This window comes from Hibiscus syriacus, unplaced genomic scaffold (genome assembly GCF_006381635.1).
Source record: "Hibiscus syriacus cultivar Baekdansim isolate YM2019G1 unplaced genomic scaffold, ASM638163v2 tig00110515_pilon, whole genome shotgun sequence".
Lineage (NCBI taxonomy): Eukaryota > Viridiplantae > Streptophyta > Magnoliopsida > Malvales > Malvaceae > Hibiscus > Hibiscus syriacus.
In genome coordinates this window covers 1,362,430-1,387,836 of record NW_024062769.1, presented here as the reverse complement: position 1 = coordinate 1,387,836, position 25,407 = coordinate 1,362,430, and the positions used below count along the sequence as shown (strand labels likewise).

The 25,407-nt window shown below is 32.5% G+C and overlaps 1 pseudogene; it reads right to left on the bottom strand.

Moving 5' to 3' along the window:
• The window catches only part of LOC120130153, a 55,990-nt pseudogene extending 31,177 nt beyond the window's left edge, over nucleotides 1–24,813 (bottom strand).
• Nucleotides 24,814–25,407: the final 594 nt, after the last annotated feature.

Here is a 25,407-nt window from a genome sequence, read left to right as displayed (position 1 = left end):
GGTCAAGAATCATAATGTGTTTCATGTATCGATGGTTTAGATGTATCGATTGAATCCTTCACATGTGATTACACCGGAGAAAATTGAGATTCAGTCAGATTTATCATATGAAGAGGAACCAGTTAAATTTTAGCTAACAAAGTCAAAGAACTGAGGAACAAGATGATTCCACTGGTGAAAGTTCTTTGGTGGAATCATAAAGTTAAGGAAGGCGACTTGGAAACGATAAGAGAATATGAGAAAGCAATTTCCTCATATGTTTACTCCAGACATGTAGATAAATATGGAAATTGTGAGGATTAATTTTCTTTAAGGGGGAGGAATTGTAATACCCCAAAATTTTCTAGTGACTAAAATGTAAGTTTTGAAAGTTTGATGGATAAAGTGTAAACTTTGAAAAGTTCAGGGATTAAAATTTAATTTTTAAAAGTTATATATATTTTATCCCTTAAATGAACATTTTGACCTAAAACAATGACTTTTGTGGGAATCAGATTTTTGGTTCGGGATTTGTTTTAAAAGCTATAAAGCGATAAAATTTTATATTGAAATCGGATAATCGAATCGAACCACAATTTCATGAAAATTTGAAGGATGTTAGAAAATGGTTGAAAATATTATTTCCATATTTTAGATCAGAGAAATTTGGCTCAGAACATTGTAATTTTTCAGATTTGATCTAACAGTGGAATTTTAGTACCTAAAATGCAATTTTCAAAAATTGCATAACCAAAATAGAAATTCAAAGCCAAGTTGATTTATCTTTAACCAAGGAACATTTTATTGGAAATGCATTAGTGGTATTTTTATAATTTCTCATTAATTGAATTTTAAATTCAATTAAATAAGAGAAATGCCATGTGTATTATTTATTAAATACTAGGATAATCAAGACAAATAGTATATTTTCAACTTCATGTTTTCTCTTGGCCGAAACTACAAGCTCTCATAAGGTAAGAATTTTATTTTGATTTTTCAAGTACATGATTAGTTTTTGGATTAAGCTATTAGATAGATAATTAATCTACATGAAATTTTCTTTTTATTGATATAAATATTGCATGATGAGGATATTTGTGTGTTGAGATTTGGAGATTAGGGTTTAAGGAAGGCTTGGTAATCTTTAAGAATCAATGAAGAATTTTTATGTTTTTGATGTTGGTGATTATTTTAAAAGCATGCATAATGATTAAAATTAATTGTACATGTGTATATAAGGTTTGGTCATGTTAGGATTTGTAAGAATGATGAGATTTTGATTTAATTTGATATTATGATGATTGGAAATGAATGAATTTTATCATAGGAGATTGAATTCATGCTTGAAATTGAACAAAAAGCCCCTTAGGTGACATGAAGCATTCAACCATAGAGATGAAATGGGAGGAAATGTTGAAAAAATTTCCTATGGTTTAGAAATGATATTAGACGTATTTTATGTGAATTGGAGACTGATTTGGATCAATTTGGAACCTTGAAATTGTAAAAGGGCCAATTTACAAATTTTAAGAATTATAGGACTTTGTTGTTTAAATGTGAGTTTTTGGGTGTTCAATGTTGAATTTTAATATTGAGATGCTGTAAAATTAAGATTGGAAAGTTTTTTGGAAACAAATTTCAAAATTTAGTAAAATTTGGGGTGAAATTCGAAAAATCCAAGAATAGTATCATTTGGGTGAATTACAGTAATGCTGGAAATCAGTATTGGTATGCTAATTTTTGGAATTAAATATTTAATTGCGGTTGAAATTCAATTTTATTAAATTGGATGGTTAAAGTTGAAAAGTCCAAGACAATTTAGGGTGAAGTTGCAAGCTTTTGAATGTTTAAATGTTTGATTTGAATGTTTTATGAAAGTGATGGAATTTCATGTGAATAATGTGATATGATCATAATAATGAAGAGCTATTACAAATTTAATGGAAAAATTAAGGTGAATTCTATAAAGAATTCAAAATTTGTGGTTTAAATGTGTAATTGGTAAAAGTCGAGGGATTAAAAGTTGGAATAATATTTCTGGAAGTTAAAGTGTTTTGAGAAGATTGAAATTTTGATGAAAGCCTGACCTTAGTTTGTATCGATTTTTATTTTTTATAGACTTTTATATTTTAAGTTTAAATTATGTTAGTATGATACTAACATATAAACGAATATTTTATATTATTATGTTATGTTGTCACACTATGATAGATTCGAACGACCCGAAAGGAAAGAAAAAAGTACATGAGTAAAGATTTAGCATATAAAGGTTCGGTAGTGAGGCAAAGGTGAGTGCATTTTATTTATTTAATTATTTTGATCGAGGACGACTTGCGATAAGTCAACATCACATTATTTATTTCAAATATATGAATTATATTTTTATTATGGAATTATATCCGTAATATTTTAATAAGTTTTATGAATAATTTTGGGTATGTACTACCCATGTCATGTTTTATGAATATGATTTGAATATAATTATGATTATAATATGATTTTTATCAAATGATTATGAATTGAACTATAAGTCCATTGTATGTTGAATTGAGAGTCAAAGGTATAATTAGCATGCCATGAGGTTGAATGATTATGTACTAATTCTGATATATTGTGGTGTACCGGTGGGTACACTAGTATATATATTCTGATGTGATTGCAGTTTGTGTCCATATTGTGATTTCCGATGTGATAGCAATGTGTGTGCTTATATATCCCAATTTCTGATGATAGCACTAAGATGCTTATTGCACACACTCGTCTGACTCACTTACCTTATATTCTCTTAAATATACTTTGGGCTATAAAAATAAGATATAAAAGTTCTATAAAGTGTATGACTGAAAAGGAATGTTAACTGATTATTTTGTTTGATATGACTTATTATGATTTCGTAAAAATCATAAGATGATTCTTTTCAGGTTTCTGATAAAGAAACATCATGTGATATCCGATTTGAACATTCTAAAAGTTTTGTATGTATTATTTTAAATGTTTTATATATTTTGATACTTTATTTATTTATTCTCACCTTTAGTATTACTGCCTTACTAAGTTGTACTTAGAGCGTGATGGTTTTCATCTGGTTCTTGGTCATTTGCTGTCACCGCATTGGTTGCACTACTAATTTTCAAATTTTCACTCGAAGCCTTCATTGTTTCTTGCATAATAGGGTCCTCTAATAATTTCTCCCCATATATTATTGTAATAATCATGCTCATCAACTTGGACATCTGTTCCCTGGATTCAACTTGGAACTTTCTTGCTTATTCAATAATTTCTTGTTAAGTCTTTACGAGTTGCTCCTGGATTCTCTCGATCCCACTAACGCGTGCTAATATTTCATTCATCGTTTTCATCTTTCTAGAGACATGCCCTGGGTAACTTCAATTGGCTCTAAAAAATTATGCCACAATATCCTTTTATTAATATTTTATTATGGAAGGTGAAAAATGACTATTAATGAGTAAAATACCATCTGAAAACTAAATGCAATGTAAATGCAATGCATGGTGTTGATTTTGGATCGATTCCTTAGAACAAATTTTTATATTAGAAACGAAGTTTGATTACAAGGCTTAAACATATCACAGATAGATCTGAGCTATCTCTCATATTGTGGGATGTGCTCTAATAAATAAAAAATTCTCTGAGCTTATATAGTCTTGGGCTCCAATCCTTCGTTGATAGCATCAACCTTATGTGATAAGTCAACCAAGTACTGAGCCATTATTTGAGCATGTTGCATGTAGCTCGCGATGCGGTCATCCCTTTGCTTAACTCTCTACAGAGCCTGATCCCAGCGATGGCACCACTGTATAACTCCTTAATAGGCGACTATCAACAGTGCACTAGCCCTTCTCTAAAAATCTTGAACCATGGGCTCGAGTTCATTCACCATTTCTTCAAGTTTTCGACTTCCACACGGTTCGAAATGATTTCTCGACTTAGGTACCATCATAAAGCTATCTCTAAACTCAAGATTCTACCCTTTTAATTTCTCATTATGGGACTGACTCTCTTGCAGCTGTTGCTCTATAGCACTCTTTTCTCTTGAAAGTAGTTTTCCTGGTGTCTACTCTGCTAAATCTCTTCAATGTTTTCCTCGACTTCTCTTTCTAAACTTGCCACTTCCTGTCTCAATTCAGCAGAAGACTTACTTGAGCTAGTGGCCATCTGAGCCTTGACCATTTGCTAGTAAGATAACTGGAGATCATCAATGTCTAATCTAAGCTGCTTCTCTACTTTTTTGACCCGGTCAGCTCGTTCCTCTTAGATGTCTATTTCTAAGGTTCTCTAGTATGATTCATCCTCCAATCTCTGTAATGTATCTTTCCACTATTTCATTTCGGCCTCAAAATCAAGCCTGGCTTGTTCTAGCAGATATGGTACGACTATGAGATGTTCTTCCATAGGCTTAGTATTTTCGAGATTGACCAAAATGATATTGTCATTCACTTTGTTGCTTCTACATTCCTTGTACTCTTATGACAACCTTAAGTCAAAGATAAAGCAATTTACTCTACGAGTGTGCTTCTACGCATCAGCAACCCCTTTGGCCTTAATTTTGCAATGCTCTCCTCTGAATGCGAACTCAGACCTAGATAAATCCCAAGTTGTCGGAATGAACTGTCTCGACCCATACTATCTGGAAACCAGTAACAGAGCATATCATAGAGAACCCCATATGACTGGCAATAAAACCTTTATCTCTTTCTCCACACGTATACAGTATGTATAAAGAGACGTTACACGAAGCATGCCATAAAATATCACTATTTCAGATGTCTTTGAAAATGACCATCCACTTCTCTTCAGTGAAACCTCCATGCCATTATCAAGACAAAAAATCTTTCAAATGAGAAACACTTTGAGAAACACTTGACCAGGTGCCCTCTCAATGTGCTTGAAGTGATTAAGAATCCAAACCAACAAAAGTGGTGTGCACCCTATTAAGTGTCCTTCTCCTTCTCATCTGCAGGAATCTAAGGAACGGAAGGTTTCTGCCAAGATATCTAGAACGAGATCCACATGTCTATCAATTCTCTCGAGCAGGTCTACCACTGATACATCAACATACTCCAGAACCTTCAGGAATATGACTAGCCCATAAATACCTAGAGCAAATAAGTCAATCTCTTTTCTTCGGCCGAGATAATTGTCAATCACTTCTTTCAGAGCAGTCTTGGTAATGAACTCTCTATCTCCCTTCTTTTTTATGCCTCTAACGACCCACTCTTCACTCATGCCAATCATCAAGAGCAGTTTCTTCTTGAAAGAATGGGTATTTGGTGGCTTGGTGTACACCTTGTATGCTTGGAATCTTGGACAACGAATCAAGGCGTGGTACTCATCTATGGTAGTTGTCAAGTCGATTCAACCAAAGGTAGCTATAGGCATGGTTCCAAAACTGTGCCAGATCTCTAAACAAATTTGGTCGATCGATACATCTAAGAGATACAAGATGTCACTATAAAGTTGATAAAACAACTGCTTATCGGACGCTTCCCACTTTCCCCAAATATCTTTCAGCTCACTCATATCATTTTGATGGACATTGATGTAAGTGTACCCAATTAGATCTGACACGTACCCAGCTGTAAACTGTCTCTGTTTGTTAACTGAGACTGTTCGGACCATCTCAGAATATTTGCATTGTCTTCTACCTCTTTTTGAATCCTTCGTTCCATATTACTAGCCTTCTATATAGACATCAGTCACGGATCAACACCAATGGGATGAATAGTGCAATACAAAATGAGAACAAAATAAAACAAATGGAAAATAGAAAAATTAGTCAGTAGTCATAAATGAATTAAACGAACATAATTTATCGATAAAACCTAACCCACATATTGGCTACCCAATCATGATTTAGTAGATCCTACCCAAACAGGATTTCTACCCAATGCTTTGTTTATAGAAAATCCTAACCTCATGCCATCTAGTTCACATGCTTATTCGAAAAAATAAACCTAACCGCATAATCTCTAGTTCACATACATTTATTCGGGAATCAAAATTACACTACAAAAATTAAAAGGCTCAAACATGTTTTTCCTTGTGTACTCTCATCACGGGATTCTTATGATCTGGGTAAGGCTCTATCTGGGTTCTAAGTTTACTACATGTTGGCTTTGGTTCTAAAGTAAGAGGTAATAGAATTGTCCTTTCCGTGCCCCCTTAGGCTACCGAACCCTCAATCCTAGCTCATCACAGGCTTTCAGATCAAGTTCAATTCGAAAAGACACGCCTCCTTATGTCTATACGGAGGTGAAAACCATCATGAGGTGAAAACCATCATGAGGACCCTATGGAGTGAGCCCCAGGAGCGATCCACTATCCCGTCCGGAGGTGAAAACCACACAAGGGAAACAGAGCAGGGTTTTAGCTCATGCTATGCAAATGCATTTGTATAGTGTGTGACGAAAAGCGAAAACAAAACAAACAACACCAAACAGAAATCTCAAATCCCTAAATAATTATTTACTTTGAAAACATTAGTAAATATATCAATACAACTATGTAGTGGTTACAAGTGAAAAAACTTATTCAAACCACACAAGGGATCAAAAATAAAATTAGTGTGAACTTGTAATTTTCATTTGCAAAGACAATTAATTAGTCGACTATTGGCCTGACTCTCTAAAAATGTCCCAGCGGAGTCGCCAAGCTGTCGAAATGATTTTTTTTTTAAAGGGAAAATAGGGTCTCATTTTAAAATAAATTTTTCGTGACCGGTTAATGAAAAACATGATTCGAGGTGTCGCCACCAATCTTTGATTAGGGTGTGATTGGGAACCCAAAAATGTATTTGTCATTTTAATAAAATATTAATTTTAATTAAAAAAGATTGTGGTATGCGTTACCAAAATTCGAGTTCGAGAGTCGGTTATGTGTGGGGAAGGATTAGCACCCCCACAACGCCCTAAATCGATACCTAGTCGATTAATTAATTGTCTTTGCAATGAAATTACAAGTTCAAGTCTAATTTTATTTAAGATCCCCTACAAATAATATTCTTTGAATTTTGGACGAAACATGATAATATTTAATTATTTCCTATCAAGAAGAATCGATCTCTCATACCTTAAAGCAATCGATTCTTACTACACTCGAAATAAAGAAATATTAAAATTTCATTTTAAATTTGACCATTAATTTCCAAATAATAACACCCAAAATTATTTTAAGAGTGAAAACGATAATATCTAATTACTTCCGATCGAGAATAAATGACCTTTCGTGCATTAAAACAATCATTTAATACCCCAATAGAAATAAAGAGATATTGCTATTTAGTCTTAAAATTCAATATCGATTCAAGTGAAAACGATAATATCTAATGATTTCCAATAGAGAATAAATGATCTATCATAACTTAAAGCATTCATTTATTAATCCAATCGAAATGAAGAGATATCACTATTCCACCTTAAAAATCAATATTAATTCGAGAGAAAACGATAATATCAAATCATTTCCAATCAAGAATGACCTCTCATACCTTAAAGCAATCATTTATTACTCCGACCGAAATGAAAAGATATTATTATTCTCAATATCGAATCGAATGTTTTTATTTTGAAAACCTATTTGAAAAACACATCCAAAAATAAAGCGAATTAAAAGCATATATCAAACAAGTAATTAATTATTTATTTTATAAATATTTAATGAGAATAAGGATGTTCAATTATTTAAATATCTCAAGACGAGACCTTTGATTCGATCTAACATTCTTTTCTCGATGAATTTAATTAAAAGAACGTGATCTTTTTTCTCAATCCTCAAATTTTAAAAATGAAATCAATTTAATTTGTGTCACTTAATGGGATATACTTTCATTTTAAAATTATCGAAAGTGACCTTCTTATACGTTAAGATAGTCACTTTACGACAATATTAAAATGATCAAATATTACCCTTAGTCAATTTATTTCAATTCGAGTCAAGTGATGCTTATGAGGTTATCATGAAAAATTAATTAGGACTAAAATTATCTAACTGCAAGCAACATGCAAAAATAAAACTAAAAATAGAAATAGGATTAAAACATAAACCATCATGCCAAAATTAAAACAAAATAAAGTATACAAGTGACTAAAATGAGCATTTTCAATATTAAGTGCCAAATTACAAAGAATAAAAATAAATAAAACATGGGTCTAAATTAAAATAAATTAAAATTGCATGGCCAAATTAAAAGAAATAAAAAACATATTCGAGTTCGAAATATAAACATGCAAAAACTACAGGGGCTATTTTCTAAATATTCCATTTTTAGCCTAAAATATACATTCGAACTAGAAGGGAAATTACTAAATCAGTCCCTAAATATTTAAAAAAAATCAAAAACTTATTACACGTAACTAAACTGTAAAAACACACTAAACATACAAGGACTAAATGAAAATTAATCCAAAAAATAAATAACATGCATAAAAGTGGGTAAATCACAAAAGCAATCCCTACTGGTGACTAACATGCAAAAACACGCATAAACTAGGGGGACTAAACAATAATTAAACCAAAATTACAAAAATAAACATAAATGGGTAAATTATGAAAACAGACCCTACACATGACCTTTTTGTAAAAACACGCTAAAAATTGGGGACCTATAAGTGATTTCCCCCAAAATTTTGATTATAAATACTACTTAATTTTTTTTTAATTCATTTGCAACCAAAAACTAAAAAAACTTTTCTTTTTCTTTTCTTTCTCTTAAATTCTTCGGTCGGCCCCTTGTCGACCGCCCCAAACAACCTCCGGCCACCGTTCCAGCCGCTGCACACTGTGGTCAGACTTCCCAAACTTACACAAAATTACCCCAAAACCTAGATCTACAACCATAGACCCCTACCTTAGGCTAAAACTACCATAAACACTCCCTAAAAGCTCTAAAAATCTTTAGCTTTCTCACGCTCTCGCGACCTCTGACGACTCAGGTAACACTCGATCTACTCTTCTCTCTATTCTATTCTTACATACAAGGTTTACTTTTTTTTGCTATTTTTTCTTTGTTTTCGAACACAAAAAGAAATACAAAAAATTATACCTTTGAAAGTTTTTTTCTTTTTTTGCTTTTATTCGAAATTGAAAACTCAAGGGAAGAACTTGTTTTACAGATTTTGTTCGGGTCTTTATATGCTCGTGCTTACATATATTTTGTTCTTTTTTTTTTGTTTTGAAATCATTACAAATGAAGATGTTTGCATGTGGACTTGTTTTTGCTCCTGCTTGCTTGCTGACTTGGGGTTTTTGACACGGCAGTGGGCTCGATTGGTGGCAAAAATGGTGGCAGCTAACTGGTGGAGATGGGTGACGACAGAGGCTCGATCTAGACCATTGGATAGGTCTAGATCTGATGTCTGAGAGAGTATGATTGAGATGGGTTAGGGTAAAACCCTAACTGTTGGTCAATCTGGACCATTGGATTAGTCCAGATCTAATGGCTGAGGGTGAGCAGTGACTAGATGGGTTAGGGTAAAACCCTAACTGTTGGGACTTCACACGTGGGCTGGGTTGTTGGGCTCCGGGTTTTGGGTATGTTGTTCTTGGGTCGGATTCTAACTTAGGGGCCCAATTGGGTTGAGACTTGTATTTTGGGTCTGTATTTTGGCCCGAGAAAAAAGAAAAAAATGAAATTTAATAATAACAACAACAACAATAATAATAATAATAATAATAATAATAATAATAATAATAATAATAATAATAATAATAATAATAATAATAATAATAATAATAATAATAATAATAATAATAATAGTAGTAGTAGTAGTAGTAGTAGTAGTAGTATGACGAAAAATGAGTGTCGACACAAGCGTTGGGGAAAAATCCAGGTTTTGAGTTGAAACTAATAATTAAGATGATATTTAGAAGATTGAAAGTTGGATCGTTTCCGAATGGTGTGTTTGTTCTAAACGATTATTGTGTGGGTGATAGAGCTTTTACTTTTTTATTTATTGATTGATAATCGACTCATGTGTTATTTAAGTTTTTTTTTATGATCAAATTGTTGTTATAGAGGCTGGGGTTGTAGTTGATAAATTTGTATGAATTGATGGTCCAATGAAGTTTTATAACGACTGATATGGTGTTAAATGATTTTGGATATAATTTTCACTTGGCCTCTTAGGTGTTAGACTGCTCAGGTGTTATTTCTATTTTATAAGTTGTAATATTTAGGAATGGTTGTATTTTGAAATTGGGTTGAGTGTCTTTTATTGTTTGTCTAACTAGTATTTTAATTTATAATATGTAGTGATGATGGTATCGTGGTGAGTATGGATGATTTTGTTTCAACAATCTACTTCGGAAATTGTTTAAAAATACTTCCATTTAGGGTTTGTCCTAATTTTCTCCTTTTCTTCTGGGAATTCGCTTCCTTTTTCTTCTTCATCTTCTTGGATGACCATCGATATTCATTGTTCTTCCTTTATTTTATTATAGCATATCTTTATGACAAGTTGTTGTATTGAGATACCATCTGATTGATTTATGGTGACACAACCAAACCAAAACTTGAATATAAGATAATGTGCAAAAAGATTAATTTTGAGGTATATTATTTATCTTCTCAAAAGAATGTTTCTTAATGTTAAAATTTTCAGATATATCTCAAAACTCTTAAGTCAAAGAAAACTCCAGATTATGAAAAATGTTGGTTCTTTTCACATTTAATTTTATGATTTAAAGATATTTTGAAAGAATTTAAATTGATAAAATCATTAAAAATAATGAAACAAATTTATCACTATGTAAGATGACAAAAAACAAGATAATAGAGATTTTCAATAATATTAAAAATAAATAAACAAGTCTTAATTTTAATAAAATAAAGAACAAAATAAAATAAAAAATAATCTTTTAAGGTAAACTACACATTTAATGTCTAAATTATTACTTTTTATTTTGTTTTGATGCCTAAACTTATTTTTTTTTTCAAAATCATGTCTGACATTTAGTTTAGGTTTCAATATAGTACCCCACCATTAAAAGATTAACAAAACTACTAACATAGTATTATTTTAATTTTCCAATGATAACGTGACAGTACCTTTTGGTGACACGTCAATATCACCATTAAGTTTTTAATGACGAGTTCCAAACTGAAACTTAAATTAAATGTTAGGTATGGTTTTGTAAAATAAGTAACATTTGGGTATCAAAATTGAGCAAAAATAATAGTTTAAGTACTAAATGTGTAGTTTATCCAAATATTTGAATCCGATGTGTATAATATAATTATTGATTAATGACTTAACCTCAAAGTTAATTTCTTTTTACATAAACCCTAACCATACTCTAAATTTTTAGTCTTCCCCAAGAGAAACAAAAGCAAATGAAAGAAACCCCTCCAAAATGGTAAAGCTCAGGCTAGTTCATAGTTCGCTTCTAAAGACAGTCTTGGAAGCGATTAAGTACTTGGTCACTGATTTGAACTTCAACTAATCTACGACATAATTTTCATTGCAGGCCATGGATTCTAGCCACATGGCACTGGTCTCCCTGTTGTTAAGATCAGAACGGTTCGAGTACTATTATTGTGATAGGAACATCTCCCTGGGAATGGATCTCGGTAACATGTCCATGATGCTCAAATGTGTCGATAGCAATTACATCATCACAATCAAGGCCAATAAAGGTAGTGATATTGTTACTTTAATGTTTGAGAGCCCCGGTAATTATTTACTTTCCTGAGTATTTTTTTCATGATTATTTGGGTTCTTTTGTGGGTTTATGGATATGGGATTGGTTGTAAATTAGTGTTTTTGAATGGCTAATTAAGGTTATGTTCAGTTTGAGAAAAAGTCATATGTTTGATTCTTATAAAGAAATGGTGGGAAACTGAAGGGAGCTGTATAAATCGTGAAAAGATTATTTAGGTTCAATACTTATGTGATTGATAACCCTTGCTTGTCTCTTGTTACGGCTAGATAAAAAAAGATTTCAATTTTTATATATAAGTTATCCTCTCTATGAAGCAAGATGAAGATTCTATGGGTTTAATCAATTGTAATGACATTAAATTTTTTGCAATTTATGTGTTAAAGCCTTTTTTTTCTTTCCTTTTTTTTTTCTTTTTTTTGCTTAGCAAAGGATTTTTTTTATTTTGAAAGAGCTAAACAAAAATCAATAGAATGTCTAATTAAAAACTTTAGATTAGAGTATATGTGTTTTTAGGTTGTGTGTAGCCAATAGTATAATAAAATTTTTGAACATATACTAAATTGAGATATTTTTCATATATTTCTTTATGCATGTGTTAATGGATTAAAGCACAAGATAAGATATTGGATTTCGAGATGAAACTGATGGATGTTGATACCATGCTACTATTAAGATGCAAGGATTTGTAAAATTTTTGCAAGCATTGGTGATACTGGTTATTAAAATATTTTCTAATTTGATAAAATTTTAAAGAGAAAATAACTTCAGTGACCGAAAATGCCTTATAATATACGATTTTAACCAACTTTTTTTGGATTTGCGAAAATGACCAACAAATTCGCAACGCGAATATGTAAATCGCATTGCGATTTTCCAAATTCGCAACGCGATTTCCAAATTCGCAACACTGAATTTCAAATTCGCAACACTGAATTTCAAATTCGCAACTCGATTTTCGAATTCACAACACGAATTTTAATTTCGCAATAGGTTTTAGTTACGCAACACAAATGTTTTGGGTATATAACTACGCAGGAGCAGCAACTCATAACCTAAATCCCTAAATCACAACTCATTCCATCTCCATCTATCACTCTTTTCGGCGACATCCGTTCCTATATCCAATGACATCCTTCCCCATCTCTAATTTTTTTTTACATAATTTTATTTCTATATAATTTTTCAATGATTTCTCTCCCAAATTATCAACTATCAACTTAATAAAGGGATGTTTTTCTCTAAGTTAGTGATGATATGTAGTTTATAGCTCGTTTGTTTAGTAAATTAATTTACAATTTGTAGAATGAAATCATCTAATGTTGATCATGTTTGGATAGTTTGTGTTTTGGAGGGTCATGGGAGAATGTTCATGGTGTTTTACAATATATGCCTTTACCCATGAATCTTCAACTAAAGTTGTCATTAAAAAAGTTAACTTATGAAACTCTAATGTTACGTGTTGCAAAGAAATTGAATTTAGAGCCTCTAAGTGGATTTAGGCTATCTTGTCAGAGAAAAGATAAAGTTTATTTGTTAATCGACAATAAAGATGTGGAACGATTCATTGCTTACATTAGTGTTTCGCAAGAAGATGATGTTACATTGTATGTTGTTGAACCTAGAAGTAGTGAAGTTGGGTCAGTAGCTGGTAGTAATCAACTAAGTTCTTCAACCCTAGTTTATGGTGCTCACAATGTACAAGGTTGTTATCAACCTCAAAATTTAATGGTTCCACCATAATTTCATCACCAAGAAAATTTTGTTTCACCACATTTCCAATACCAAACACAATCTCAAAACCCACAACCTTTTCCTAATCCAAATCCCAATCAACTTTCAGCACCAAATTTTTGGTTTTCGTATTGACCAGTTAGACGATTATGAGCCAACAGAAAAAATTATGAGTACTAGTCAGTATTTGAAATTTGATCTTGGTCAATACCCGGACTTTGATCTTGGTCAATACTCGGATTTTGATAATGTTTCAGAAGAAGAAACAAACCCTGCGTGTAATGATTTTGATATTGGTCAATACACGAATTTTGATGATGAAACAACCGCTGCCGAGGAAGATGTTGTTGATAATAATGAGGAGGAAGTTACGACTGTGAATGAACATGTTGAACATCCATTCTGTAATTCATATAACCCTGAAGAAGAAAAAGTAGAAGAAGAAGTCCCCGAAGAAAAGAAAAAGAAGAAAATGCCACGGGAGTATAACTGGAATATGCCATAATTACTTCAGATACCGGAAGAAGAGTTGGTAAAGATAGCAGTTGATTGTTACACAAAAGTTATTCGTATCAAGAAAGATTATTGTTTTGATACAAATGAAGACTTGAAGATAGCTTTGTATACGAAATGTGTGGAAGATGGCTGTCAACTAAAAGTTAACAAATCAAACAAAGATCGTTTTGAAACAAAGTGTATGATTGACAAAAACTGTACGTGGCGTATGATTGCAAAGAGGATAAAAGATTACGAAATGTTTCAAGTTAGGAATTTTTATTGATAAACATACATGTTCAAGAACACAAGTTTTTCCTCACCATAGACATGCAAACAAAAAGGTGTTGGTGGTTTTCTAGCTGAGTTAATGTTTTTGAATGGCAGGGTATATCGGGGACATGAAATTATGACTGACATGAATGCTGGGTTCAAGATTAGTATCTCATATTCTCAAGCTTGAAGAGCCAAATGTTATGCCTTCGAATTGTTGAGCGGGTCTCCAGAAGCATCGTTTGCCCCACTGTCGGCTTACTGTCACAATTTAAAGCTGAAAAATCCTGGGTCGGTAACTCATATCAAAACAGATAGAGATGGACGCTTTGAGTTGCTGTTTATCGCAATTGGTGTTGCGGTTAGTAAATTAATATAATTTTGTTGACTCATTTTTGTTAGTTACATGCATTTCACATTTAAATGACTATGTCTTGTGTATATTATTTTGTAGATTCGTTCGTTTATTACTTGCATGCGCCCAGTTATTATAGTTGACGGAGCACATTTGAAAGGTCGATACCTTGGAGTAAACTTATTAGCAGTAGCCATGGATGCTAACAGTGGGATACTGCCAATAGCTTACAGGGTTGGCAAATCTGAAACCTCTAATTCATGGATATGGTTTATGGGGCATCTAGGGATTGCATAGGTCCTATTAGCAATCTGACAATCATATCCGATAGGGCAAACTCAATTGACAACGTTGTTAGAAGGTGTTTCCCAGATGCTTTTCATGGACTTTGTGGTGTTCATTTGTACAGAAATCTAAAATCAAGATCTGCTGGTATAAAAAATCATAAATGGACATATTGGAAGGCTGTAAAAGCTTATCGGGAAATGGATTTTAATAAACATATAAATTGTTTAAGACGTGTTTTGCCTCATTGTGCTCAAACACTAGGAGATGTCGGGTTTGAAAGATGGTCAAGAGTACATCAACTTGGAGCAAGATATGGTTTCATGACGTCTAATAGTGCAGAACCAATCAACGCTCTAAGTCGTCATTCCCATAAATTACCCATTACTATGTTAATGGAGTTTTTTCGAGCCTCTATTCAATAGTGGTACTACAAGAAAAGAAACCATGCAGGTATTATTTCTTTAAATTCATAACTTATCATATATTTTACTAAGTATTATTTATTTAAATTTACAGGAACATTGGAACGTCATGTTACACCATGGACTGAAAAAAAGATAACGAAACGTGTTGTGAAGTCAACGTCATGGAGAGTTAAACCATGTTCAAACACTTTGTTTGAAGTATTGGATAATAACTTAAATAGGCTTGTAGATCTAAATACAAAGACATGTAGTTGTATGAAATGGCAAACATATGGTTATCCGTGTGGCCATGTTATAAAAGTTGCTCTTCATCTAAACCAAGATGGTTCAAGTGCATACGCTATGGATTGCTACACTATAGAAGTATATCGACAGACTTATGTCGAGATTGTCTACCCTATTCCACATCATTCTGAGTGGGACATACCAGATGACTTACAAACAGTTTTGCCACCAGTCATGGACAGCAGACTACCTGGCTGACAAAAAAATCACGATCGTATACCGTCTAAGGGTGAAGAGAAGAGGATATCGACATGTAGTCGGTGCAAGGAAAGTAGTCATACAAGGTTGACTTGTGGATCACCAGTGCCATCACAATCATCTTTTCCTTTACCAAAATATGGATCCTCATCAAAATCCAAAGCTCATATGGTGCCAAGCAAAAGGAAATCAAAATCGTAATCAAAATCAAAATCCCAATCACAACCGGCTTCACCTTTTGGGACTTATTAACTTAGGTGATTTTTAAATGCAAACGTTGTATTATGTTTATTTTATGTGTGAATGCATACATTTCAGTTAGACATTCATTAGTAACTTGAGTTTGAACATTTCTATGATCTATTCAGTTATTATCACTTATAAGATTGTTGTATGTTATCTTTTTGAAGGTGTTTTCCTTGAATTTGCAACGCGAAAGTCAAATTCACGTTGCGATTTGTTGTTGCGAGTGTTGCGAAAGTCAAATTTGCGTTGCGATTGTTACGAAAGTCAAATTCGAAACGTGAAATCGCAACGCGAATTTAACTTTCGTGTTGCGAATTTGACTATCGCAACGCGAATTTGACTTTCGCAATGCAAATTTGACTTTCGCAACGTGAATTTGACTTTTGCAACCATCGCAACGCGAATTTGACTTTCGCGTTGCGAAAGTGTACCTTCAACAGGTCTTTTTTTCCTTCAACATAATGCAGATTGAAATTTAAAACAACAAATCAACTTTTACAAATCAATTAAACAAGAAAAAATAAGAATTATTTACACATCAATTAAACAAATCAACTTTTACAAATCAACTTTTACAAATCAATTAAACAGCAAAAAATAATTCTTATTTCCTCATCAATTAAACAAATAAACTTTTACAAATCAATTAAACAAGCAAAAAAGTGTACCCCAGACAGTTGTTTATGCACAAATACATCAATTTCACGCAGCTCACTTCAGGATTAACCTGCAGAAACCAAACATTTGCTCAAACAACACTTTCTACACATATAAAACCAACAAACAACAAATTATTGAATTCAAGGTACTTAACCAAACATTTTCAAACCAACAAAGAGTATATATGTTAACAACACTTGCTCAAACTTACCAATTGTTTATACACACTTTCAGCACGTGGATGCAGGTAGGTAACGTCTCGCATATATCGCTCGAGCCAAAAAATGCTGAAACCACAACCCTACTGCACCTCTATCTCTATCTATGGGAGGTAGAAACTGTTTATTTCCTGTCGTCAAACGTTCCAAGAACATGCATACAAGAGGACCACAATCCCCTCTAGCTACCTCCGTTTGTTGTGGCGCGGTCTCGTCTCTGATCATTGTAACTTTGAACTTTTTTGGCTTCTTGTTTCCAGAATTAGTCCAATAATCAATCGCATCCAAGTATTTAGCCAAATGAGCGCTCCATCCCTTACAAATAATATCTCTCAAATCAGAAAATGGTATGTAATTCAAGATGTTGTCATATACTATTATCTTCAGGGATGGGAGCTGAAGCTCGACGAGAAGCCAATGGCGACGTTCCAAAACAAGGATAAACACTTGTAATCATAAATAATAATTCAATTGTGCACATCAAATTTTTATTTATGAACACCTTTAAAATATTCAAAAATAAATACTAACCTTATCGACCTCCCACCACGCAGGATAAAGTTTAGCTTTTCCATTACCCAACACATATGAAGTGTCTCTCTGATCCTTCAAGTAAGCTACGTGAAAAGACATCGGCATAATAGTCCATCGCGTATTTTTTATTTTCTTCAATTTCCTTATTATCAGAAGACGTGACACCCATGCATCAATATGCTATTTTATAAATAAATACATATATTAGTGAATTTCATAAATTTAAAAAAAATTAATCAAAATGCAATATAAGAAGAATATAAGACTTACTTCGAAATAGCCATTGTCTTCAACCCCTAATAACATACCCCACCAAGACCGATCAAGAAACAAATGCATATCATCGTCGAGTTTGCATATGTCAGCGTAACACCCCTGGCTCCGCTCATGTAGATAAAAATCAACTGCGGTCTTAGCCCAAAGGGTATTCTCCTCTCCACTTCAGATACCGGAATGGTACTGATCGGTAACTCATATGAAATCCAACTCTCATCCATCATGTCGGGCACGCGAGAGGGTTTATCAATATGTCGACATATTATGCCATGTGAATCGGGCTCTTGAATGGTGAGAATGACCTCTTGAACGATGACAGGGGCCTCTTGAACGGTGGGAGGGGCCTCTTGAATGATGATAGGGGCCTTTTGAACGATAGGCGAGGCCTCTTGAATGATGATAGGTGAATCGAGCTTCTTCTTACGGGGTCTTGGCACTATTAGGGTGAACGAAGACGTAATGACACGTGTACGATGTCTGATGCGTGAACCCCATCTTGCAAAAAAAACTCGACGTAAAGCATCTACCTTATTGGGCCGCTAAAAATAAATTAATACATAAATCAATAAATAAACAAATAATTAATGTCGAAAAAAGGTTATTTGCATTTTTAGTATAATATTAAACAAACTTACCTCATTACGTAGAGTATGAACCTCATTCTGCAACGATGCAACAATCTCACGTAGAGCGGCTACCTCATCACGTAAAGTAGATACCTCACCACGTAAAGCACCATTGTCATCGCGTAAAACCTCTACCTCACCAAGTAAAGACCATACCTCATCACGCCATGCACCATTGTCGTCACGTAAAGTACTGACCTTCTCACGCAAAGCATTGACCTCATCACGTAACTCCCCTAACTCATCCCGTGGAGGTGGAGAATAGGGAGATAAATGTCGTGGCATCTTTTTCGGTCGCCTATCATGAGGTGATGGTGGAGAAGAGGCTCGATGATGTGATGGAATAGTTAATGGCTCTCGTTGTGGAGGTGATGGCTCTGGGTGTCGAGCTGTAGAATCAACTCGATCAGGTGATGGCTCTCGAAGTGGGGGGTGCTCATCATCCGTGCCATCAAAAAAATGCTTACTAGCTTGCCACCAATCAGTGGCAAGCTCAACCTTTGTGGGTGTCAGCCTCTGTAATGGATAGTTGGCCTCCTAACAATATAAAAGCTCAAACAAAGTTACACGTCTACTAGTAATAACTTGTTTATATATGGTAGTATTTGTGTTAACTTACATCATTCATCGTCGTATATGATAGTAACTCTTCCCAATCCCACAGCCGGATCCTCCTCCAAGAAATAGCCCTAGGAATATCATTTGAATTTTTGATTGCATATGTCCGCATGCTGGGAAAAGCCTCAAATATCCAAATCTACAAATAATATAATACACAAACATTAGTAATTGTTAAATAATTAATTATAATTTTGGAAACATTATATAGAAATTCTTACCTTAAAGGCCTAAATAAAGCATGTCAAAGTGTATTTGGAACCATGGCCACGCAAACTTTTTCGGTCCTCAAAGGTAGACGACAACTTTTTCCAGGTAGCTTTCCATAGATATGAACCCCACAGAAACACGTTTCATGCATTTAGGTCCTCTACCAATAATATTAGGTCCTCAGAAATAGGTTGTCTTGCCTCTTTACCTAAAAAGCCAACATGCAAAAGTAATAAAAGGCATACTCGGACAACATCGAGGTCATCCATCCGAGTAAAACCATCTTTAACAAGTAATCTTTTCAAGTCGTTGACGTGTAAACTCGGTTTTGCCTTGCCAGCTTAGGAAAAACCCGAGATAACCATGACGGGCGGGCGATATGACTAGTGCACCGACCTACTTCATCGTGTCCGAAGCGTAGACCAGTGATTAAGCAAAACTCCTCCCGCCCAAAACAAGTATACACCGGAGGAAAATGAAACCATATCTCTTTATCACCACGTTGTATCCTCTCGGGTAGATCGTTAGTCATGGTCTGAAGAAACAAATGGGTCAACATAGCATCTCCACCTGAATGTTGTACTTTCAGCCATGGCCCGAAGCAAGTATCCTCAAACAATTTTCTTTGTACAAGTGTAAGCGTCGGCACAATTGTAGTGGCTAGGCTTAATTTATTCCTTAAGGTCAATGAAGCCAAAAAAATTTCTACAAAAACAATAAACATACCAAGTTAGATATACCAAAAACTACAAATTATACACTATAAACAGACATGGTATTAAACAGTGTAAACAAAACCAAATATGTTTCAAACTTCACGGTATTCACCCAATTCATTATTCTATCATAGTTCACAAAATGCATCAGATAACATTCCAGAAGTAAGCACTTATATAAACATTTAAAAGGACAACATATAGGTTTAGTGCAGGCTCAAGGACAACATAAAGAGTAGTAGTTTATTCTTGAAACTTAAATTCGCAATACTGTGAAGATAGTATTTGTCTTTGTTTTTTGGTTGAAGTAATGCAATTCATTCAAGTTTCAATTTGCAGAAGAAGAATAGTTTCTGAAACTTAAAATCGCAACGCGAAAATGAAAATCGCAACTTGAATGAATTGCATTACTTCAACCAAAAAACAAAACAAAGACAAATACTAACTTCACAAGGTTAAAGACTAAACAGTTTAGCAGTATTGGCAGCAACCGAATGAATTTACTAAGCAATCTAAGTGAAATGGTTAATCTATTATTGAAATTACCATTAAATTTATCATCAATTTAAATATGAAAAATCTAATAATAATACAAAAATTTCAAAATAAAAATAATTAAAAAAACTAACCCTCGGTGGTTGATTTTCCATTTGTGGCCGTGAATGGTTGCGAGGGTGGCTCTGAGAGATGGAGATAGACGGATTTTGTCGGAGATAGGGACGGATGTCGCCGTAGAGAGTGAGAGATGGAGATGGGACTGAGTTGTGATTTAGGGTTTTAGGTTATGATTTGCGATTATATTGTTTACATTTGTGTTGCGAAATTAATATTGTGTTTCGAAAATAAAATTCGCGTTGCGAAAATAAACGCGCTTTGCGAATTTGACTTCTGTGTTGCGAATTTGACTTCTGTGTTGCGAATTACAAATTTTACATATTCGCGTTGCGAAATTGGAAAATCGCAATGCGATTTACATATTCGCGTTGCGAATTTTGAAACTGAGTTGCGAAATTGGAGTTCGCGTTGTGAATTTGTTGGTCATTTTCGCAAATCCAAAAAAAATTGGTTAAAATTGTATATTATAAGGCATTTTCGGTCACTGAAGTTATTTTCTCAATTTTAAATTTGTAAATTTATTGAATTTTGCTCCCTTATTTTTATTTGATTGGAAATGTTAATTCCCTTCTAATGTTGTTGCATTTGTTATATCTATTTCCAACGAAGGTGTTATTTTTAGGCAAGATACCACTGTAGATAAAGTATGTTATTTGGCCTTGACCTGCTATATTTTTGTTTCTTTTTTCCTTGGCAAGTATTATAATTTGTCAACATTTTATTGCTTTCTGGATAAAAAATTGAAGCTTGAAGAAGAAACGATTATAGAGATGAATAAGTCAGTATTACATCATTTGAACCACCCAAATCTCTAGAAAACTCCATTGGCCCAAACCGTTAGCCGCCTTTCACCCCACCTTCGGCCAGCAATGCCGTACACTGTCACCCCCAACAACACCGACGTCGTCCTTCGATCCAACCCCAACCATCAACTACTCCTAGCAGCACGTCGTTCATCGTAAAATCGTAAGAGAATTTGAAAATCCATTTCCTATCACGTCATCGTTCGTCAGTGAACGTCACTTCTTGTACCAATGGGAGCGTTGTCCTGTATAAAAATGGAGAAAAAGAGAGATAATACTCTTTGAAGTTTATTGATAATTGTCTTAATATCTCAAATGAGACCGACACATTAATACAAATGATAATCAGTTGAAATCAATTAAGGAAAAAATTCATCTAATAAGTTTTTTCCTAATCATATAGTATGCAATATACTAACTAATTCATACCTATACAAATTTGAAACTGCATGTTCGAGTACTTGTTTTCTTGTGTCCGCATAAATCAATCAAAGTGATTCCCAATACAGTAACTAATCCCTGAATAGAAAAGCCTCCATTCTCAAAATATAACAATCAAGATCATTTCTACAAACTTATTTGTTCTATTCCAAAGGTGATGCCTCCAAACACCAGTAAATATCAAATAAAAACTTGAGATCGTTTCTTCTTATGTCGTTATTGTTGTACCCCATGGTCCTTGTCAACGATTGCTTTGGCCATGTATCGCCAATTTTCTCTTTAGCTATATGTATGTGTGCCAAAAGAAATGATTAGTAAAAGAGGAATCTTAGGTATGTTTGTTTGCCGTAAATTAATTACGGAATTGGTTTTTCCCGAAATCCCATGTTTGTTTCATGTAATTCGTTTTTTGGAAAATATTTTCCCGTGTTTGTTTCACACAATTCGTTTTCCGGAAAATGTTTTCCAGTGTTTGGTTGGAGGAAAACTGGTTGGTCAACGTAATTCATTTTTCTGGTCAACATAATTTCCTTTTTGTTTTTTGGAAAATAACTTACGGTTTGATTTTCCGAACTTTTCACTTCAAAGAATAAATACTCAAAATAATTTTATTTTATGAATTTAATATTAATAAAATATTTTAATATCATTTTCATCAAAATATTAATTATTAAAATATTTAAAATATATTTATTAATATTTATTATAATATAATATTCTATTTGTAATATTATAATAAAATAATCAATTATATTTTAATAATATAAGATATTATATTTTTGTTTTAATAAATATATAATAATTTTTTTGTATATTTAATAATGAATAATATTATTTATATATTTAATATTAATATAATAATCTAATAATATTTTAATAAAGATATTTAAAATATACTAATTAATATTTTTAAAATATAATATAACACTATTACTTTAATAAATAATAAATATAATTTATAATATTTTTATTTCACTAAAATATACCAATATTAATATTTTTATTAATAAATTATAAAAATAATATTTCATAGTAAATAAATTATTTTAATATTTTAAAATATAATATTAAAGTTTATGATAAATAATATATTTATTGTATTTAATATTTGTAATAAATAATTTTTAAAAAACTCATCAACTAGTGGAAAAAAGGTTTAAATAACATCTTCCAAAATTGATAAAACGTTTTTCAGATGTTTTCCAGAAAAATGTAATTCATTTTACGGAAAACATTTTCCAGAAAACGTTTTCAAAAAATGTAATTCATTTTCAGAATTCAAATTCCAATAATTTATTTTCCAGTAATTCATTTTCTAGAAAACCAATTACAACCAAACAAACAGACCCTTAATATATATAGGAGCAAGATCCGTTAACAATATGAAAAACTAATAAGTTTTACACTAATTTATAATCATTATACTTAATAAAAAAATAGCTTAGATTTAATTAAATTTATTACTCATAAATAAATATCATTTAACTTAATAATACTCTTTTAGCCCAAGTCTAAAAACCCTAAACCCTAATAAGAAAAGTATATTTTTTTTGTGAGTTAAAATATATTTATTTATGGTTATAAATTTTAATTAAATCTAAACCATTTATTTATTTAAATCTAATGGTTATAAATTAGTGTAAAACTTGTTAGTTTTACATTACATAATCTAAGTGGATCCTAACTCATATATATATATATATATATACACGAGACAAACACGACCACTGCAGCTCCAAATCAAGACGATGGGGATTCTGCGATAAAAACATAAGAAACGGTCCTGAGCATTCATTCGATATCCAAAGATGCATAGAGGTCTCGTAGTTGGAACGAAACAAACAAGATTGACGAAATGATATACTTGGATTGTTTTAGGAGATTCTTCTTTGAAGGGGCAGCGACAATGGTTTTGTTGATACCGCCTCATTCATCTCTACAATTGTTGCTTCCGGCTGGAGTATTTTATCGAGAAACCAATAAAATGTTAACAAATTATAATACATGAAAAAAAAGGAAACAAAAATATAATAGGTCCAGGCTAAAGAACATAATTTATGTACAGTTGTATTATGCCTAAAAAATAATATTTACGGTTCCAATATCACCACTTGTGCAAAACTTAACACCTTTGTTGGTAACATCGATAACAACTGCAACTTCATCAAAAGGAAATTAACATTTGCAATCAAGTAAAAGGAAGGGAGCAAATTCAATAAATCTACAAATTTAGAATTTTATCAAATGCAAAAATATTCTAGTACCATTATCATCGATGCTTGCAAATCATTAAAAATTCTTATCAAATATTTAAAATCCTTGCAAATTCAGTTGAAGGCGTCCTAACAATAACATGGTATCGATATCCATCAGCTTCATCTCCAAGCCTGATCTCATATCTTATGCTTTAATCCATTAGCACACGTATAAAGGAATATATACAAAATATCACAAATTAGGGTATGCTCAAAATTTTATTATACCATTGATAGTACAGACAACCAGCAAACACATCTACTCTAATAGGGTCTTTTATGAAAAACAACGATCTTTAAAATATCAACAAGTCTTGACACAGAAATTGCAAAAAGTTTAATAGAGAAATAGGGTTATCAATCACCATAACTACTGAACAAAACTAATCTTTTCACAGCTTATACAACTCCCTTCAGTTTTCTACCATTTCTTGGAAATCAAATAGATGATTTTTTCCCCAAACAGAACATAACCGTAATTAGACATTCAAAAACACAAATATACAATCAATCCCATATCCGTAATCCCACAAAAGAACATGAAAAAAAATAATCAGGAATGTAAAGAACTTACTGGCGCTCTCAAACATGAAAGTAACAGTATCATTGCCGTCATCGGCCTTGATTGTGACAATGTCATCATGACCGGCACGTTTGAGCATCATGGACATGTTACCAAGATTCATTCTCTTGGAGATGTTCCTATCGCAACAATAGTGCCCGAATCCCTTCGATATCAACAACAGAAATACTAGTGCCACATGGCTGGAATCCAAGTACTTAATCGCTTCCAAGACTTTCTTTAGAAGCGAACCGTGAACTAGCCAGAGCTCTACCATTTTGGAGTGATTTCTTTATTTCTTTTGCTTTTGCTTCTCTTATGAAAGATAAGAAATTTAGGGAGTATCTCTAGGGTTTAGACTGATTGATAGCGCAAAAACGAGTTTGGTTTGACATGTTTATATAAAAGAGAAATTAATTTTGAATGATGAGGTCATTAATTATTCATTATATTACACATGTGGAAGTTAAATATTTGGATAAACTACACATTTTGTACTTAAATTATTATTTTTGTTCCATTTTAATACCCAAACGTTATTTATTTTATAAAACAATACATAACGTTTAGTTTAGGTTTCAATTTAGTACTCGTCGTTAAAAACTTAATGGTGATATTGACATGTCACCTAATAACTATTTTTTATTTTATTTATTCTTTCTTGTATTAAAATTAAGACTTATTTAATTTTTTTTAATATTATTGAAAGTCTTTGTTATCTATTTTTTTTTTGTCATCATACATAGTGATAAATTTGTTTCATTGTTTTTTAAAATTTATAACTTTAAATTTTTTTTCAAAATATCTTAAACACATAAAGTTAAGCATAAAAAATTCAACATTTTCATAATGGGGAGGTTTTCTTTAATTTGAGAGTTTTGAGATATATTCAGAAATTTTAACATTGAGAAACATTCTT